This window comes from Dama dama, chromosome X, assembly GCF_033118175.1.
Source record: "Dama dama isolate Ldn47 chromosome X, ASM3311817v1, whole genome shotgun sequence".
NCBI lineage: Eukaryota > Metazoa > Chordata > Mammalia > Artiodactyla > Cervidae > Dama > Dama dama.
Window position 1 is genome coordinate 156,765,609 of NC_083714.1, and position 19,464 is coordinate 156,785,072.

Sequence of the window (19,464 nt, forward strand, 5' to 3'; positions counted from 1 at the left end):
GTAGGATGGGTAATGATATGAGAGCATTTTCTCCTGTAAAGATGGAGAGATACAGTTTATGTGGTGTGTGTATTTTCCTCACTGTGTTGCAATGACTATATATAAAGAGTATAGGGCAGCAATTACTATATGAATTCCTATTAAAATAATTGCAATGTTTGATCACAAGAAGGATATTACTACAAATAACTCTCCAATCAAGTTAATAGTTGGGAGTAGAGCTAGGTTTGTTTAACTTGCTGGCAATCACCAGGTTGCTATTAGTAGGAGGAACATTTGTAGGCTTTAAGCTAGGATTATTGTTTGGCGACGGACTTGGTAATTTGAATTTGCCAGGCCAAACAAAACAGAGGATGTAAGACTATGGGTAATTATTAGGCCTGTGGCTCCTATGCCACTTCAAGGTGTTCGGGTAAGGATAGCAAAGTGCTATGTGGCTGACAGAAGAGTATGCAGTGCGTGATTTTAGGTCTGTCTGGCATAAGCAAATTGAGCTGGTTATAATTATGCCTCATAAGGACAATAGAATGAGTGGATACCCTATGAAGTCTGTTAGTGGGTTTCAAATTATTGTAATTCATATTTCGTAGTATACCACAGCATCCAAAGTTTAGCAGTGCTGGCAGCATAGCCAGAACTATGAAGCCTGCAATAGCGGCCTCTTCATGTGCTTTAGGTAGTCAAAGGTGGAGGCCATAAGATTATATTTTTTACTATAAAGGCAATTATGCATACTAACCATATGAACCCATTGGATTAAGAGTTGGATACTGATTGGGCTCAGCATTAGAATATTTAAAGGCCCTACTGTATTTTGAATGTAGACCAGTATTCCTAAGAAGGGGAGAGAACTTACTAGGGTATAAAATAAATAGAGACCTGCCTTAACGTGTTCTGTTTGATTTCCTCTTTGGGTAATGATAATGAGTGTTGAAACTAGTGTTGCTCCAAATAGAATATATAAAAGAATTAATTTTATGGCAGTAAATGTTATAATTAAAGTAATTATAGTATGACTAGCATTGATAATATATTTTTTTTTTTTCTGGTAGAGATTCTTTTAATACATGGTGTTGACGGTTAGTATAAGGGATCATAACCATGTAGTTATAATCAGTGGTGCGGCCCATAGGGAGTGGGAGAAAACTAATGAGAAATTGAGGCTGGTATCATTGATTAAGGAGGAGTAGGCTTGTGAGTCTAATTAGTAGGCTTTGCGTGGTGGTGTTAATTCAGATTAACCTGATTATCAGGTCAGTAGTATTGTTGCTGAACACAATCTTGGCCTTCTCTGCCTGCTGAAGCTGAATAAAAGAACATGGAGACTGAGTCTGGAGGAAATAGAAAGCTGTCTTCAGTGCTCAGCTGGCAGAGAAGGGAACCGAGCAGGCTCATGCCTCAAGACCTTCTCTATGGGGCTCAGCAGCTGAGCCATCAGGGTGTGTGCAGAAAGCACTGCAGACTGGCACAGGACGCCAGTGCTGGGCCTCAGCCAGAGAGCGGAGGCACCAACGTGGGGCCTGCCCTCCATGAGGACACTTTCCGGCCTCCTGGGCTCTGTTTTGTCCGACCTTCGAGGAATGGGCGGAGCTGCTTCGCTCATCCTGGCCCACCGGCTCCAGAGCTGCCCTCACAGACCTCCCCTGCATTGAGATCCGACCAGTACATTCCTGGTCCCAGAACCAAGCCAGGGCGTCCTGGGGACCCTCAGTTAAGGGGTCAGGGGAAGCAGAGCCGCTTTGTTTTGAGCTGGAGGGGGAGTCCTGTGGGTAGAGTTGTCATTTCCTCCAGCGACACTTGTGGCTTACGGCGCCCAGGGCTCACAGTCAGCCTGTGGGCCACTGTGGGACCCCGTCTCCTGTCGGCCCCTCTTCTGACAGGTTGGTTCATGTTCTGACTGCTCGGGACTTGGTGCTCCTGGGTTGAGTGTCTTTTGTAATTGGCTAGGGTCTGTTTTTTTTTTTTTTAATCAGTATTTTTTTTTTTTTTTTTTTGAAGTATAGCTGGTTTACAATGTGTTAATTTCTGCTGCAAATGTCAGGGATGCACTTATGCACACATATACATTCTTTTTAAAAATATTCTTTTATAGTTTATCATTGGACACTGAATATGGTTCTCTGCCATGCAGCAGGGCCTTCTTTATCCATTCTACTTACAAAAGCTACATCTGCTGACCCCAGCCTCCTACTCTGGCCCTCCACTGCCCCCTCCTCCTCGGAGAGCGCCAGTCTGTTCCCTCTGTCCCCGAGTGCATTTCTGTTTCATGTGTTTGTGCTTAGGTGTTCAGTTGTGTCTGATTCTTTGTGACCCCAAGCACTGTAGCCCACCAGGCTCTTCTGTCCATGGGATTCTCCAGGCAAGATTTCACCGCTGGATGAATGCAGGCTCATGGTCACTCTGCTCTGTCACAGACCTCTCAGAGGTCATCCGCTGGGTGAGTGCAGGTTTGTAGTCACTCTGACCTGTCACAGACCTCTCAGAGGCTGTCAGCCCTGTGAGTGCATGCTTGTGGTCACTCTGGTCTGTCACAGACCTGCCAGAAGCTGTCCACTGGGTGAATTCATGCTTGTGTCATTCTGGTTTGTCACAGACCTGTCAGAAGCCATTTGCTAGGTGAATGCATGCTTGTGGTCACTCTGGTCCATCACAGACCTATCAGAGGCCATCCACTGGGTGAGTGCAGGCTCGTGGTCACTCTGGTCTGTCACAGACCTATCAGAGGCCATCTGCTGGGTGAATGCACGATTGTGGTCACTCTGGTCTGTCACAGACCTCTCAGAGGCTTTCTGCTGTGAGTATAGGCTCATGGTTGCTTTAGTCTGTCACGGACCTCTCAGAAGCCATCTGCAGGGTGAATGTGGTCTCATGGTCACTCTGGTGCACAGTTTCCACAGGGCTGTCGAGAGGCACTGTGTGGCTGCCCCAGCTGGGGGCCACTTATTGCACTCTTGCTGTCCCCAAGCTACGTCTGGAGAAGGCTAATCCCAATGAGAAGCTACTTTCAGACTTCAGTTCACATCCCAGGAACTAGTCTTCCAGCCTAAGCAGGTCACTCGGGGTTTCCTGTGTTAGTGCTCACAGCTCACACCCCCTAGAGAGTGGGCCGGACCTGGGGACACATGTCCTCTGCTGGTAAAAGTGACATAAGACTGTGCTCCCAGGGATGGACAACAAGGGGTGATGGGAGAACATCCGCCCTACCTGCTTGGAGGCACTGTGCTCCCAGACCCTGCCTTCTCCCCACTCATGTACGGAATGTGGGAGAGCAGGAGGGGGAACCTGGGTCCCAGTGAGACCCTCTCAGCAAAGCTGGCCCTGGGTCAGGCTTGGAGGATGTGACTGAGAGTTTGCTGGACAGGACGCCACATTAAAGGGCCTCCTGCAGTGTAGGTTTCAGGGCTAAATAGTAACCTTGTGCAGAGCATGATGGATGAGCTGACGGCTGTGGATCCTGCAGGCTGAACGCTGAGCACTGAACGTTGCAAGGTTGTCTGGAGTCAGAGGACGTGCTTTCTGTCTCTGCTGAGATGATCTCAATGGGGACCCAGGCTCCCCCTCCTACTCTCTCGAAGCTATCAAACTGAAGCCAATTCTCACGGTGAGCTCTGAGGAAACTCAGGAAAGAAAAGATTACCTGCTATCCAGCAGCCATCAGACTGCAGCCACTCCCCACTGTGATCCCCTAGGAAACTCAGGAAGGAGAAGACAGGATGCTGGTCCCAGGTTGTAAGGTGTGTATCAAAGGGGATGATTTCAGTGAGATGGCTGGTGCATCTTCCCACACATAGAAAAGTACTAAGTTCCTTAACTTTAGATGCTGCCCCCTGGTTTTGAAGTCCTAAAAGATTTGTACTGAATAAAACAACACTCAACACCTGTATTGTAATATTATTATGTCTATACATATGGAGTAGAGACTTTCCAAAGAACAACAAAGACAAATCTCAACATTCAGCACACTTGCACCAGTGGTGGGCACTCCCCAAAGATGCAACTAGTGGAGCAATTAGAGCACTCATCACCCCTTTTCCCATAAGATTGTGGAATGGACACTGACACTGGGGAATTGTTACAGGGAAGAACAAAATCTGTGTCCATGTTGAATGTTTTACTTTAACCTTTGCTTCCTGTTGTTTTGTTTTCTATAGGGATGCTGTCCATACATAAAGGCCTGCCTCAGGAAACCCCGCCCCTCTGCCTCTGTCCAGGACCTGTCCACCTGTGGATGGCTACAGGAGGGAGAAAGTAACACATCTCCTCCCGAGACTGGCCATTCCAGGAGATGTTTGCCAGATTAATGGCCTTTTTACTTTATTTCCTCACTTCCAAGCTCTGTGTTCTATAAAAGACACTGGCATTCAGACCCTGACAATATGGTTTCTTTAAGATATTAGTCTGCTATATTCTCAATCTGCTGGCTTTCCAAGTAAAGTCATATTCCTTGCCTCAGCGCCTCGGCTCTGATTAATCGGCCTGTTGTGAGGTATGCAGAGCGAGCTTGGACTTGGTAACAATCCCACATGCCTTGCAGTCAAAAAATCAAAACAAAAAATGGAAGCGATATTGTTACAAATTCAATAAAGACTCTGAAAATGGACCATATAAAAAGATCTGAAACCAAAATCCAAAAGGAACTCAGTGGTTGTCTGAAATATTTAGAAAGGGTTTAGTGCCCCTCTTGCCCCTACTCCCTGAAGCCACACTGGACATTTAGGCCCTGTCTATTCAGGACACCCTCTCCAGACCCCAGCTGGAAGTGCTCTGCCCCCAATGCCCAACTGGGTCTCAGAAGGTTGCAGGGACACACCCTGGGGGTTCTCCTCTGTGGTCCAGGGGAGTGTCACACCAGCCACACTGTCTCTCTGCCCATAATAAATAAGGAGGATTGTCAGCACCTGGGTGAGTGATGTTGTGGTCACCTGGACTGCCTCGTACTTGTGAGATTTGGTGTGAAGACAGCACAGAAGGGGAACCAGTCAAGAGGGATCAAGGGAGCAGTGAATCCCTCTTCTCAGGGACCCTGTGAGACCCAAGACTCACTCTGCCCACCCTGCTCTGACTTTTGGGAACTGGCCTTTGTCATTCTCTGGGTAGGAGGTGGGAAGGACAACCCGGTCTCTCTTCCACCTCCTGAGACCCAGGTGGGCACCAGAGGCAGCAGCACCTCCACCTGGGGTCCAGAGAGGGCGTCCTGAACGCACAGGTCCTAACTGGTCAGTAAGGACGGCCCTCGTCCACAGTGTACTGACCTGCTGCAGGGTCTCGGGTTCCCTGGCATCCAGCTCACCCATCGCCAATCCCAGCTTGGTGTCTTTGGGGCCCCTCACTGGCGGGCACCCAGCAGGTGAAAGCTGCATGCCCAGCAAGAAGGAGGAGAAGCCGGTGGGGCAGGGGTCCAGCATGGAGTGTCCAAGGCCCGTCTGCTGCCCTAGGAACACCCTGCTCTGCCTGCCGTGGCCTTGCTCCTCTTTAGTGTCTTTGTGGCTGATGTTGTCAAACACCTTCCCCTGGAAGAGAAGGCTCCATGACCGTGGAAGGGGTAGAGTGAGGAGGTGCTGTATCCCTAAACCCAGAGAGCTTCAGAACTAACTCCTCTGAGCCCTGAACGTACTGCCAGTTACTTCTGTACCAACCGAGGCCAAGATCCAGGCAGATTCTCTGTGGAAACACGTTCCAGGTCCAACAAGCAAGCACTGCCCTCACCGACTCACCCAGGGTCCGTGAGTCCTAGCAGCCCAGCAGAGCCGCGTGCCGGTGGGGCTGGTACAGCCACGGGGCCACCGTGGTCAGGGTGGAGCGTGCGGTGGAGGCAGCTGGCTGTCTGTCCCATGATTGCTGGTGTCCTGTGTGCCCGTGCAGGGCAGTCACGGTGTCAGGTGAGGCCTGGCCGCTGTCCTGGGAACAGGATGGGGCTTCAGAGAGCTTGCATCCCCACTCCCCATCTCCTAGCACCGCTTCATATCATGGCTTGTGGCTGTTGGCAGCTCCCTGGGCTGGGAGGCTGTGTAAAGCACCAACCCCTTGGCTCAAGGTCAGCTGAGACCCCCAGCTCTGGGGTGACACACCATCTGTGCCACCACCCAGGCCATCCCACTTCTGTGAGGGAGGGCCTATGTGGGGCTGTGGGTGACGGGGGATTTGGGGGTGTTGTGGGCTGGCCCCAGGAGTCAGCTTTTTGAGGGGAGGGGAGGGAGAAGCTTTGACCTGCTCAGCCTTCCAGGGGATTCCAGGCCCAGCTCTGCTGGGAGGTGCAGGTGACACGCCCCTGCAGGTTTCTGGGTCCCCACCATTTTTCAGTTGAAGCCCCTCTGCCTACACCAGCCCTAACTCTCCCTCCCATGGCCCCGGCCTGAAGCCACAGAAGATGGGGAGTTTACGTGGCTTCCCTTCCTGTAGGGAAACCAAGCCACAGACAAACCCATTCCTTTAAGAAAGCATGACAGAAACAGGAAAATAATAGTCGGTGGTTATTACTGACACAGTTCATGTAGAGACGCTTCACAAGCCTGGCACATGGAGGGGACTGAGGGCCGTTGCTCCGAGTCCTGGACTTCGCACCCTCCAACCCCCGCCCCGTGGCCCACTCTCCCCTTGGTGTCTTCTGGTGGCCGGGCAGACTTCAGCCTTCTGAAACCCTTCTGGAAGGATCAGGCCAGGGCAGAGGTCATTCACAGAGAGGAGGCTGTGGTCGACCTTAAGAACCCCATTGCCCCCACTCTGTGTTGGAGCTCACTTCCGGGTCTGAGCAAGCGTGGCTTTCTGGTGCTGTCCCCACCCTCACTCACCCAGGTGGGTGGGGGGGGGGGGGCTTTGTGTCCACCTTGTCCCCTCGTGCAACCTGGTCACCCCAGGACCCATGCTGTGTGTGCATCTGCTCGGCTCACAGCGCACCCCAGGGCCCATCAAACTTCACTCATGGAAGGGAAGTGTAAGGATGAACTTTTCCATGGTTAAGAATTTCAAGGTCGCGATAGCATTGCCCAGAGTGAACGGGCACAGGTACGAGGCCCATGCAGAAAGAAGCCATGGTGTGGGATTGAAGGACCCTCCGTGTGGGCGTGGGATGGAGGCAGACAGTGATTTCCTCCAAACGCAGCTCTAGGCTCTGTTCTCAGCAGGGGTGAGGACTGTGGGCACTGCCTGTCTGTGGATGGGCCCTGGGGCTGCCCAGCTCAGCAGGAACGGCAGGTTTGCAAAGGGAGGTAGCCCTCCCTTAGCAGTCATGACCTCACACCCCCTCATCAGGGCAGCTGGGTACCTAAACGGCCCCTTCCTCATCTAGCCCTGAAGACCTGGAAAGTGTGGGGGGTGAAGGACATGCAGGAAACAAATTCTGTAAAGCAATTATCCTTCTTTTAAAAAATAAAAAAGATTGAAGAAAAAAACACAAAGGAAAGCAAAGGTGGGGCTTGCGTTCTCAGCCAGCCTCTGCCAGATTCCACCTGTGCTTTCACATCAGGCCAAAATGCTGGTGCTCCCACCCCGTATCACAGATGAGAATAGAGACACAGAGAGTTTGAGCATCTTGCCCCAGCTCACACAGCTGCTGAGGGCAGGGCTGAGACCTGGACCCCTGTGGTCGAATCTGGTGTCCAGATGCTGTGATGACCCCGAGGAAGCAGCAGAGACCAGAGGCCCCATGCTGAGCCAGGCGTGCGTGCATACACACACACGGACACGTGGCCTTCACCTTTGCGGCTACAGAAGTCAGAGGGAACCAGAGGGCCACCAGGAGAGGCCAAAGGAGAGTCGTGATCTATGAGGAGAGGCCACAGTGCCCAGGAGGCCGGGGAATTACCTTCCCTAGTGAGTCTGTCTCAAACCCTAGATTCCTCTCCCTGGACCCAGGAACTGACTGTCCAGTGACCTAACTGACTTGGCTCCAGAATGATGCCTTCCCAGGGGTTCAGCTATGACTGGACTCCACTACTGTCAGTGATAAGGGGGAAATGAGTACATAGTCTGGGCTTCAGATTTGTTTGGAGACAAAATTTATTAGAAGAGGAGTAGCTAAAAAACCACGAAGGCAATTGGCATGAACATCTTCAGAACACTTAAGAAACCCTCCGCAGTTTATCTACCTCCTCTCCTGTCATGAAGGTGGAAGGTCTATTTAACAAGTAATTCTGTGCTTATCACACTCTTTCTTTAAAATATTTATTATATTTTTATTTATTCAGCTGTGCTGTGCCTTAGTTGCAGCCTGTGGGAGCTAGTTCCCTAATCAGGTATTGAACGTGGGTCTCTGCATTGGAGTTTTGGCAACTGGACCGCATAGGAAGTCTCTCGTGATACTCCTGGGGATAGTAACGGGTCACAGACATCCTCTGAGGCCCCCTTAGAGCTGAGGCATGGGGTGGCTGCAGTAAACCTCGTGTGGCTAAGGTGTGGTTTTTTGGTCACGACTCACTCACACTCCCTGCAGACATAGGGCTTCTCCCTTGTGTGTGTCCTCTGGTGTCTGATGAGGACGGATTTCTGACTGAAGCTTCACCCACACTCCCTGCAAACGTAGGGCTTCACCCCTGTGTATGTTCTCTTGTGTAAGATGAGGTGGGACTTCTGACTGAAGCTTCGCCCACACTCTCTGTAAACATAGGGCTTCTCCCCTGTGTGTGTCCTCTTGTGGGTGATGAGGACAGACTTCTAACTGAAGCTTCGCCTGCAGTCCCCACAAACATAGTGCTTCTCCCCTGTGTGTGTCCTCTTGTCTGAGATGAGATGGGACTTCTGACTGAAGCTTCGCCCACACTTCCTGCAAACAAAGGTCTTTTCCCCTGTGTGTGTCCTCTGGTGTCTGATGAGGACGGACTTCTGACTGAAGCTTCGCCCATACTCCCTGCAAACATAGGGCTTCTCCCCTGTGTATATCCTCTCATGTGTGATGAGGACTGACCTATCACTGAAGCTTCGCCCACACTCCCCACAAACATAGTGCTTCTCCCCTCTGTGTGTCCCCAGGTGTCTGAATAAATCTGACTTTCAATGGAATATTCGCCCACACTCCCCGCAAACAGAGGGCTTCTCCCCTGTGTGTGTCCTCTGGTGTCTGATGAGGACCGACTTCTGACTGAAGCTTCACCCACACTCCCCGCAAACATAGGGATTCTCCCCTGCGTGTGTCCTCTTGTGTGAAATGAGATGGGACTTCTGACTGAAGCTTCGCCCACACTCCCCACAAATATAGGGCTTCTCCCCTGTGTGTGTCCTCTGGTGTCTGATGAGGGCTGACTTCTGACTGAAGCTTCGCTCACACTCCCCGCAAACATAGGGCTTATCCCCTGTGTGTGTCCTCTCGTGTGTGCTGAGACTTGACCTGTCCTTGGAGCCTTGCCCACACTCTCCGTACGTGACTCTCATAATCCCCGAGACCCCTGCCTCTGTGAGCAGTGTGCCTGTGTCCTCTGGATTCAGTTTCTGGCTTGTTCTGGGCTCGTCTTTCATTCTCTCATGCACCCCAGAACCCCCCATTTGTCCTCTGGGTGAGTGGAAGAGGCCCTTGAAATCCTCTTCAGCCTTATGCTGTTCAGCAATTTTGGGAGCCTGTCCTTGGCATCCTGACCCTCAGGTTTGTCACTTGGGCTGTGTGGATCTGAATATCACTGATTTTGATTGCCTGGGCAGGGATCCTCTGGCTGGAGGAGGTTGGTTTCAGATGGTCTCAGGAGGGTCTTAGATGGGTGACTGCGCTGGGTGTGTTGGCTGAGGAATGTCTGACTAGAGAAGGCCAGAGAGCAGGAGGCACATGGGTGGATCTTGGGCTTCGGTTCTGCTGAAATAGGAAGCTTTTGGTCAGGTAGCTGGTTTGCCATGGTCAGGCCAGCCCCGCTAATCATCTAAGTGTTGACAGTGCACGATTTGTCTCCCATCGAGTGTGTGTTTATAGTCCACTTTTCCATTCCACTCTTATTCTCTACATCTACAGAAATCCAGGAAGCTGGTGTCAAGGGCCTTTTCTACATATCACCCAGATAGGGACCTTCCAGCAGAATCAGAGGCAGTGTCTCTCCTGATAGAGATGGATCTGCAGGGACTTTCCCTGCATGTAAGTATCTGAAATGTCATGTCACAGTGGCCACAGGTATTTACCCTACTGAGGGATAAGACTTGATGACTTATGTGAAATCTCCTGAGTGGCTCCCTGTGAGGGGAAAGGGTCTATTAAGTTAGGGGTGCCTGGCCTGGAGCTCTCTGCATATGGGAGGCAGCACAGGGGGTGGTTACAGCAGGTGTGGGTAAATCTGACTTTGTGGCTCCTTGTTCAAAGAGCAGCCTTTGTGCCGATCTCTGCAGGAAGTGGGTTTGAGACTGGATGAGACCGAGCGGTCCAGGTCCCACTGACCACAGGTCTCTGACTCCTGCTGCCCCAACTGATTCATAAATTGCTCCTCTCTCAGTTTCCCATAAATCATAAAATAAAGGTATATCCTTTCTCCAGCCTCACCAGTATCCATACCTGATTTATTTCATTCAGTCTTAGTCCACTTAACATGCACTAGGAAGCCTTATTTAAAAATACATCTCCAGCCAGACTTTTCACACTCTCACTCCCAAGCATGTTCAGCCAGCCCACTCTCCCCTCATGTTTGGCAATGAACTGCCCTCTGAGGGAACTCCACGCTGCTGTCTCTTCCCAAAAGTGAATCAAAGCATCGTCTTAGCACAGAGAACATGCCGCTTGCAGCTGAAAGCCTCACAGTTGTCCTGTGTCACCCAGGAGGACCCCTGGGGCCTGCATGTGGACACAGGCCCTGAGGCTTCTGTGTCCTGTCCAGCCTCCTTCCTCTCCCTCTGTGCTTCCTCCCGAGACACCTGTCATGGCCTCTCTTCCGGGCCCTGGTTCGGAGGCACTGGCTGCTCCCCTGCCTGGAATCCTTCCCCACGGGTGTTATCTCTGAACAGATCCTGCCACACCGTCCTGTACCACACCCCACCCTCTGCTCTCGCTGACCTGAGGCACGTTCCCTGTGCTGGTTTTCCTCAGCACCAGCCCCTGCCTGGTATGAAGCCCCTGCTGCCCCAGGGCAGTGGTTCTGTCTGTTTTGGTGCTTGGAGCCCCGTCTGGCACAGAGTGTGAACTCACATGACAACAAACTGGACCAGTAACTGAATGCACATCACTGTACATGTGTTCACCCCAGTGTTCATCACAGCACTGTTTATAATAGCCAGGACATGGAAGCAACCAAATGCCCATCAGCAGACGAATGGATAAGGAAGATGCGGTACATATAAACCATGGAATATTACTCAGCCATTAAAAAGAATTCATCTGAATCAGTTCTAATGAGATGGATGAAACTGGAGCCCATTATACAGAGTGAAGTAAGCCAGAAAGATAAACACCAATACCGTATACTAACACATATATATGGAATTTAGAAAGATGGTAATGATAACCCTATATGCAAAACAGAAAAAGAGACACAGATATACAGAACAGACTTTTGGACTCTGTGGGAGAAGGCGAGGGTGTGATGTTTCAAGAGAACAGCATCAAAATATGTATATTATCTAGGGTGAAACAGATCACCAGCCCATGTTGGATTTATGAGACAAGTGCTCAGGCCGGGTGCACTGGGAAGACCCAGAAGGAGCGGTTAGAGAGGGAGGTGGGAGGGGGGATCAGGATGGGGAATACATGTAAATCCATGGCTAATTCATTTCAAAGTATGACAAAAACCACTACAATATTGCAAATTAATTAGCCTCCAACTAATACAAATAAATAAATAAATAAATTTTAAAAAATACTGCTGACTAAGCAATTCCATTTAGTTTCTTTAAATTAGCAGATGTCATTCATAAACTTCCTAGTGTGACTCTTAAAATGTCTTTTTCCTATAAATATTTTAAAATGAAATATTGAGGGAGCCAAGATGGCAGAGGAGTAGGACGGGGAGACCACTTTCTCTCCTACAAATTCATCAAAAGCATAACTGAAAGCAGAGCAAACTTCACAAAACAACTTCTGATCGATAGCTGAGGTCATCAGGTGCCCAGAAAAGCAGCCCATTGTCTTCTAAAGGAGGTAGGACAAAAGATAAAAGATAAAAAGTGAGACAAAAGAGCTAAGGATGGAGATCCGTCCCGGGGAGGGAGTCTTAATAGAGGACGTTTCCAGACACCAGGAAACCCTCGCACTGGCGGGTCTGGGGGAAGTGTTTGAATCTCAGAGGGCAACCTGACTGGGAGGGAAACAATAAATAAAACCCACAGATTACGAGCCTAAAAGCAACTCCCAGCAGAAAAGTACCCCAAACACCCGCATCCGCCACCAGCAAGTGGGGGCGGAACAGAGAGGAGTGGGTGGCATTGCTTGGGGTAGGGTCCGGGCCTAAATGCCCTGAGGACAATTGGAGGGAGCTTTTGTGTGTTGCCAACTTGAACTGTGGGAGAGTAAAACAGAGAGAAAAAATTAACCAGCCCAAACACACTGCCAGCCGTTCGCAGAACAAAGGGACCGAGAAAGTCCAGAGAAGAGCTCGCAGGCTGCAGACCGGCACAGCCCCGCCGGAGGCAGGAGGCAGGGGGGCGGGAAAGGGGCAGGCTCGGCCCCAAGGACCGCACCCCCTGCCGCACTGCAAACAGGCCTCCAGTTTCTAATCAAAGACCTCCTGAGATTCTGGATGGTCGACATCTGCTGGGAGGGTCACGGCGAGACACAGGGCGCAGGCACCCAAACAGCGCAGGTGGGGTTGGGGACGCGGAGGGCAGAAGACGCACGCACCCAACTGGCGCCAGCGGAAACTGAGACTGGGACCGTGGAAGGGAGTGGGCGCGCCGCACCCGGGGAGAGTGCGCCCGCCAAGCCCCTGGCTGCCTGGACCTCTCTGATGGGGAAGGCACAAAGAGCAGGTGTAGCTTTTTGTTCCGCGCTTTTGTGGAACACCCGAGGGCTGGAACCGTGCGCTCCATATAGAGCAGCCGGGAGCCTGAGCAGTGCAGATGGAGAAAGCTGCGCCAGCCCCTCCCCGCAGTGCCAGCCGCTCCCTGCAGCACCACGGAACTAGCTACCTAAATAAGAGTCCACCTCCGTCCGCCTGTGTCAGGGCGGAAATGAGGCTCTGAAGAGACGGGCAAACAGAAGCCAAATAAACAAAGGGAACCACCTCAGAAGAGACCAGTGCAACACATTAAAATCCCTGTAGATAACACTAACTACACCAGAATGGGCCTGTAGATATCAAGAAGTGTAAGCTGGAACGAGGAGCTATCCAAAACTGAGCCGAACCCACTGACCACAACAGCTCCAGAGAAATTCCTAAATATAGTTTTACTTCTTTTTTTTAAGTAAGAAAAAGAAAAATATTCTTTTTACTTTTTTTCTTTTTTCTCTTTTATTTTCCTTTAAAGTTCCCTATTATTCCCCCATTACTCCTTAACTTTCATTTTCATAGATTTCTACGATTTTTTTAATTAGGGAAAATGTCTTCTTCTTTTTTTTCCTTTTTCTCTTCTATTTTCTATTTTTCTTTTTCTCTTATTTCTTTTAAAGTCCTCTAGTACTCCTCTACTACTCCTTACTTTTCATTTTCAATACACTATAACCTTAAAAAAAAAAAAAAAAGAAGAAAAGCCCTATTTTTAAACCAAAATTCATATATATTTCTAAAATGTTTTTTTTTGTGTTTTGGTTTTTGATTTAATATAGTATTTTTAAGAGTTTAACCTCTACTCTAGATTTTTAATTTTTGTTTTTCAGTATATGATATAAATTGTGAACATTTAAGAATCCAATATTCAGTTCCCATTTTTATTCAGGAGTGTGATGATTAATCTCTCCCAATCTTGACTCTCTCTTTTCTAACTCAGAACACCTCTATTTCCTCCTTTCCCCTTCTCTTCCCAATCCAATTCTGTGAATCTCTGTGGGTGTCTGGGCTACAGAGAACACTCTAGGAACAGACAACGGTGTATATCTGTCTCTCTCCTCTTGAGTCCCCCTTTTTCTCCTCCTGCCCATTTCTATCTCCCTCCTCCCTCTCCTCTTCTTCATGTAACTCTGTGAACCTCTCTGGGTGTCCCTAACGGGGGAGAATATTTTTGCCATTAACCTAGAAGTTTTATTATCAGTGCTGTATAGTTGGAGAAGACTTGAGACTACTGGAAGAATAAAACAGAAATCCAGAGGCAGGAGACTTAAGCCCAAAACCTGAGAACACCAGAAAACTCCTGACTACATGGAACTTTAAGTAATAAGTGACCATCCAAAAGCCTCCATACCTACACTGAAACCAACCACCACCCAAGAGCCAATAAGTTTTAGAGCAAGACATACCATGCATATTCTCCAGCAACGCAGGAACATAGCCTTGAGCATCAACATACAGGCTGCCCAAAGTCACGTCTAACACACAGACCCATCTCGAAACTCATGACTGGGCACTCCATTGCTCTCCAAAGAGAAGAAATCAAATTCCACGCACCAGAACACCGACACAAGCTTCCCTAAACAGGAAACCTCGACAAGCCAATCATCCAACCCCACCCACTGGGTGAAACCTCCACAATAAAAAGCAACCACAGACCTCCAGAATACAGAAAGCCCACTCCAGACACAGCAATCTAAACAAGATGAAAAGGCAAAAAAAATACCCAACAGGTAAAGGAACATGAAAAATGCCCACCAAGTCAAACAACAGAGGAGGAGATAGGAAATCTACCTGAAAAAGAATCTAGAATAATGATAATAAAAATGATCCAAAATCTTGAAAACAAAATGGAGTTACAGATAAATAGCCTGGAGACAAAGATTGAAAAGATGCAAGAAATGTTTAATAAAGACCTAGAAGAAATAAAAAAGAGTCAATTAAAAATGAATAATAAAATGAATGAGATAAAAAACACTTTGGAGGGAACCAAGAGTAGAATAACAGAGACAGAAGATAGGATAAGTGAGGTAGAAGATAAAATAGTGGAAAGAAATGAAGCAGAGAGGAAAAAAGAAATAAGGATCAAAAGAAATGAGGACAACCTCAGCGACCTCTGGGACAATGTGAAATGCCCCAACATTCAAATCATAGGAGTCCCAGAAGAGAAGACAAAAAGAAAGGCCATGAGAAAATACTCGAGGAGATAATAGCTGAAAACGTCCCTAAAATGGGGAAGGAAATTGCCACCCAAGTCCAAGAAACCCAGAGAGTCCCAAACAGGATAAACCCAAGGCGAAACACCCCAAGACACATATTAATCAAATTAACAAAGATTAAACACAAAGAACAAATACTAAAAGCAGCAAGGGAGAAACAACGAATAACATACAAAGGGATTCCCATAAGGATAACAGCTGATCTATCAATAGAAACGCTCCAGGCCAGAAGGGAATGGCAGGACATACTTAAAGTAATGAAAGAGAATAACCTACAACCTAGATTACTGTACCCTGCAAGGATCTCATTCAGATATGAAGGAGAATTCAAAAGCTTTACAGACAAGCAAAAGCTGAGAGAATTCAGCACCACCAAACCAGCTCTTCAACAAATGCTAAAGGATCTTCTCTAGACAGGAAATGCAGAAAGGTTATATAAACGTGAATCCAAAACAACATAGTAAATGGCAACGGGACCACACCTAGCAATAATTACCTTAAATGTAAATGGATTGAATGCCCCAACCAAAAGACAAAGATTGGCTGAATGGATACAAAAACAAGACCCCTATATATGCTGTCTACAAGAGACCCACCTCAAAACAAGAGACACATACAGACTAAAAGTGAAGGGCTGGAAAAAAATATTTCACGCAAATGGAGACCAAAAGAAAGCAGGAGTTGCAATACTCATATCAGATAAAATAGACTTTCAAATAAAGGATGTGAAAAGAGACAAAGAAGGACACTACATAATGATCAAAGAATCAATTCAAGAAGAAGATATAACAATTATAAATATATATGCACCCAACATAGGAGCACCGCAATATGTACGGCAAATGCTAACAAGTATGAAAGAGGAAATTAATAGTAACACAACAATATTGGGAGACTTTTATACCCCACTCACAACTATGGATAGATCCATTAAACAGAAAATTAACAAAGAAACACAAACCTTAAATGACACAATGGACCAGCTAGACCTAATTGATATCTATAGGACATTTCACCACAAAACAATCAACTTCACCTTTTTCTCAAGTGCACACGGAACTTTCTCCAGAATAGATCACATCCTGGGCCATAAATCTCGTCTTGGAAAATTCAAAAAAATTGACATCATTTCAGTCATCTTTTCTGACTACAGTGCAGTAAGATTAGATCTCAATTACAGGGGAAAAATTGTTAAAAATTCAACCATATGGAGGCTAAATAACACGCTTCTGAATAACCAACAAATCATAGAAGAAATCAAAAGAGAAATAAAAATATGTATATAAACGAATGAAAATGAAAACACAACAACCCAAAACCTATGGGACACTGTAAAAGCAGTGCTAAGGGGAAGGTTCATAGCATTACAGGCTTACGTCAAGAAACAAGCAAAAAGCCAAATAAATAACCTAACTCTACACCAAAAGCAATTAGAGACGGAAGAAATGAAGAATCCCAGGGTTAGCAGAAGGAAAAAATATCTTAAAAATTAGGGCAGAAATAAATGCAAAAGAAACTAAAGAGACCATAGCAAAAATCAACAAAGCTAAAGCTGGTTTTTTGAAAAAATAAACAAAATTGACAAACCATTAGCAAGACTCATTAAGAAACAAAGGGAGAAAAACCAAATTAACAACATTAGAAATGAAAATGGAGAGATCACAACAGACAACACTGAAATACAAAGGATCATAAGAGACTACTACCTGCAGCTCTATGCCAATAAAATGGACAACTTGGATGAAATGGACAAATTCTTAGAAAAGTATAACTTTCCAAAACTGAGCCAGGAAGAAATAGAAGATCTTAACAGACCCATCACAAGCAAGGAAATCGAAACTGTCATCAAAAATCTTTCAGCAAACAAAAGCCCAGGACCAGATGGCTTCACAGCTGAATTCTACCAAAAACTTAGGGAAGAGCTAACACCTATCTTACTCAAACTCTTCCAGAAAATTGCAGATGAAGGTAAACTTCCAAACTCATTCTATGAGGTCAACATCACCCTAATTCCAAAACCAGAAAAAGATGCCACAAAAGAAGAAAACTACAGGCCAATATTACTGATGAACATAGATGCAAAAATCCTTAACAAAATTCTAGCAAACAGAATCCAACAACATATTAAAAAAAATCATACACCATGACCAAGTGGGCTTTATCCCAGGAATGCAAGGATTCTTTAATATCTGCAAATCAATCAATGTAACACACCACTTTAACAAATTTAAAGATAAAAACCATATGATTATCTCAATACATGTAGAGAAAGCCTTTGACAAAATTCAACACTCATTTATGATTAAAACTCTCCAGAAAGCAGGAATAGAAGGAACATGCCTCAACATAATAAAAGCTATATATGACAAACCCACAGCAAGCATCACCCTCAATGGTGAAAAATTGAAAGCATTTCCCCTGAAATCAGGAATAAGACAAGGGTGCCCACTCTCACAACTACTATTCAACATAGTGGTGGAAGTTCTGGCCACAGCAATCAGAGCAGAAAAAGAAGTAAAAGGAATCCAGATAGGAAATGAAGAAATGAAACTCTCGCTGTTTGCAGATGACATGATCCTCTACATAGAAAACCCTGAAGACTCTTCCAGAAAATTACTAGAGCTAATCAATGAATATAGTAAAGTTGCAGGATATAAAATTAACACACAGAAATCCCTAGCATTCTTATATACTAACAATGAAAAAACAGAAAGAGAAATTAAGGAAACAATACCATTCACCATTGCAACAAAAAGAATAAAATACTTAGGAGTATATCTACCCAAAGAAACAAAAGACCTATACATAGAAAACTATAAAACACTGATGAAAGACATCAAAGAGGACACAAACAGATGGAGAAACATACCGTGTTCATGGATTGGAAGAATCAATATTGTCAAAATGGCTATTCTACACAAAGCAATCTATAGATTCAATGCACTCCCTCTCAAGCTACCCATGGTATTTTTCACAGAACTAGAACAAATAATTTCACAATTTGTATGGAAATACAAAAAACCTCGAATAGCCAAAGTAATCTTGAGAAAGAAGAATGGAACTGGAGGAATCAACCTGCCTGACTTCAGGCTATACTACAAAGCCACAGCCATCAAGACAGTATGGTACTGGCACAAAGACAGAAATATAGATCAATGGAACAGAATAGAAAGCCCAGAGATAAATCCACAAACCTATGGACACCTTATCTTTGACAAAGCAGGCAAGGATATACAATGGAAAAAAGACAACCTCTTTAACAAGTGGTGCTGGGAAAACTGGTCAACCACTTGTAAAAGAATGAAACTAGAACACTTTCTAACACCATACACAAAAATAAACTCAAAATGGATTAAAGATCTAAATGTAAGTCCAGAAACTATAAAACTCCTAGAAGAGAACACAGGCAAAACACTCTTCGACATAAATCACAGCAAGATCCTCTATGACCCACCTCCCAGAATATTGGAAATAAAAGCAAAACTAAACAAATGTGACCTAATGAAACGTAAAAGCTTTTGCACTACAAAGGAAACTATAAGTAAGGTGAAAAGATAGCCCTCAGATTGGGAGAAAATAATAGCAAATGCAGCAACAGACAAAGGATTAATCTCAAAAATATACAAGCAACTCCTGCAGCTCAATTCCAGAAAAATAAATGAACCAATCAAAAAATGGGCCAAAGAACTAAATAGACATTTCTCCAAAGAAGACATACAGATGGCTAACAAACACATGAAAAGATGCTCAACATCACTCATTATTAGAGAAATTCAAATCAAAACCACAATGAGGTACTGTTACCCGCCAGTCAGGATGGCTGCTATCCAAATGTCTACAAGCAATAAATGCTGGAGAGGGTGTGGAGAAAAGGGAACCCTCTTACACTGTTGGTGGGAATGCAAACTAGTACAGCCACTATGGAAAACTGGAGATTTCTTAAAAAACTGGAAATAGAACTGCCATATGACCCAGCAATCCCACTTCTGGGCATACACACTGAGGAAACGAGATCTGAAACAGACACGTACACCCCAATGTTCATTGCAGCACTGTTTATAATAGCCAGGACATGGAAGCAACCTAGATGCCCATCAGCAGATGAATGGATAAGGAAGTTGTGGTACATATCCACCATGGAATATTATTCAGCCATTAAAAAGAATACATTTGAATCAGTTCTAATGAGATGGATAAAACTGGAGCCCATTATACAGAGTGAAGTAAGCCAGAAAGATAAAGAACATTACAGCATACTAAGACATATATATGGAATTTAGAAAGATGGTAATGATATCCCTATATGCAAAACAGAAAAAGAGACACAGAAGTACAGAACAGACTTTTGAACTCTGTGGGAGAAGGTGAGG

The 19,464-nt window shown here is 46.2% G+C and overlaps 1 pseudogene; it reads right to left on the minus strand.

Annotated features, from left to right (window-relative positions):
- The window catches only part of LOC133052975 (histone-lysine N-methyltransferase PRDM9-like), a 51,092-nt pseudogene that overhangs the window by 20,419 nt on the left and 11,209 nt on the right, over positions 1-19,464 (minus strand).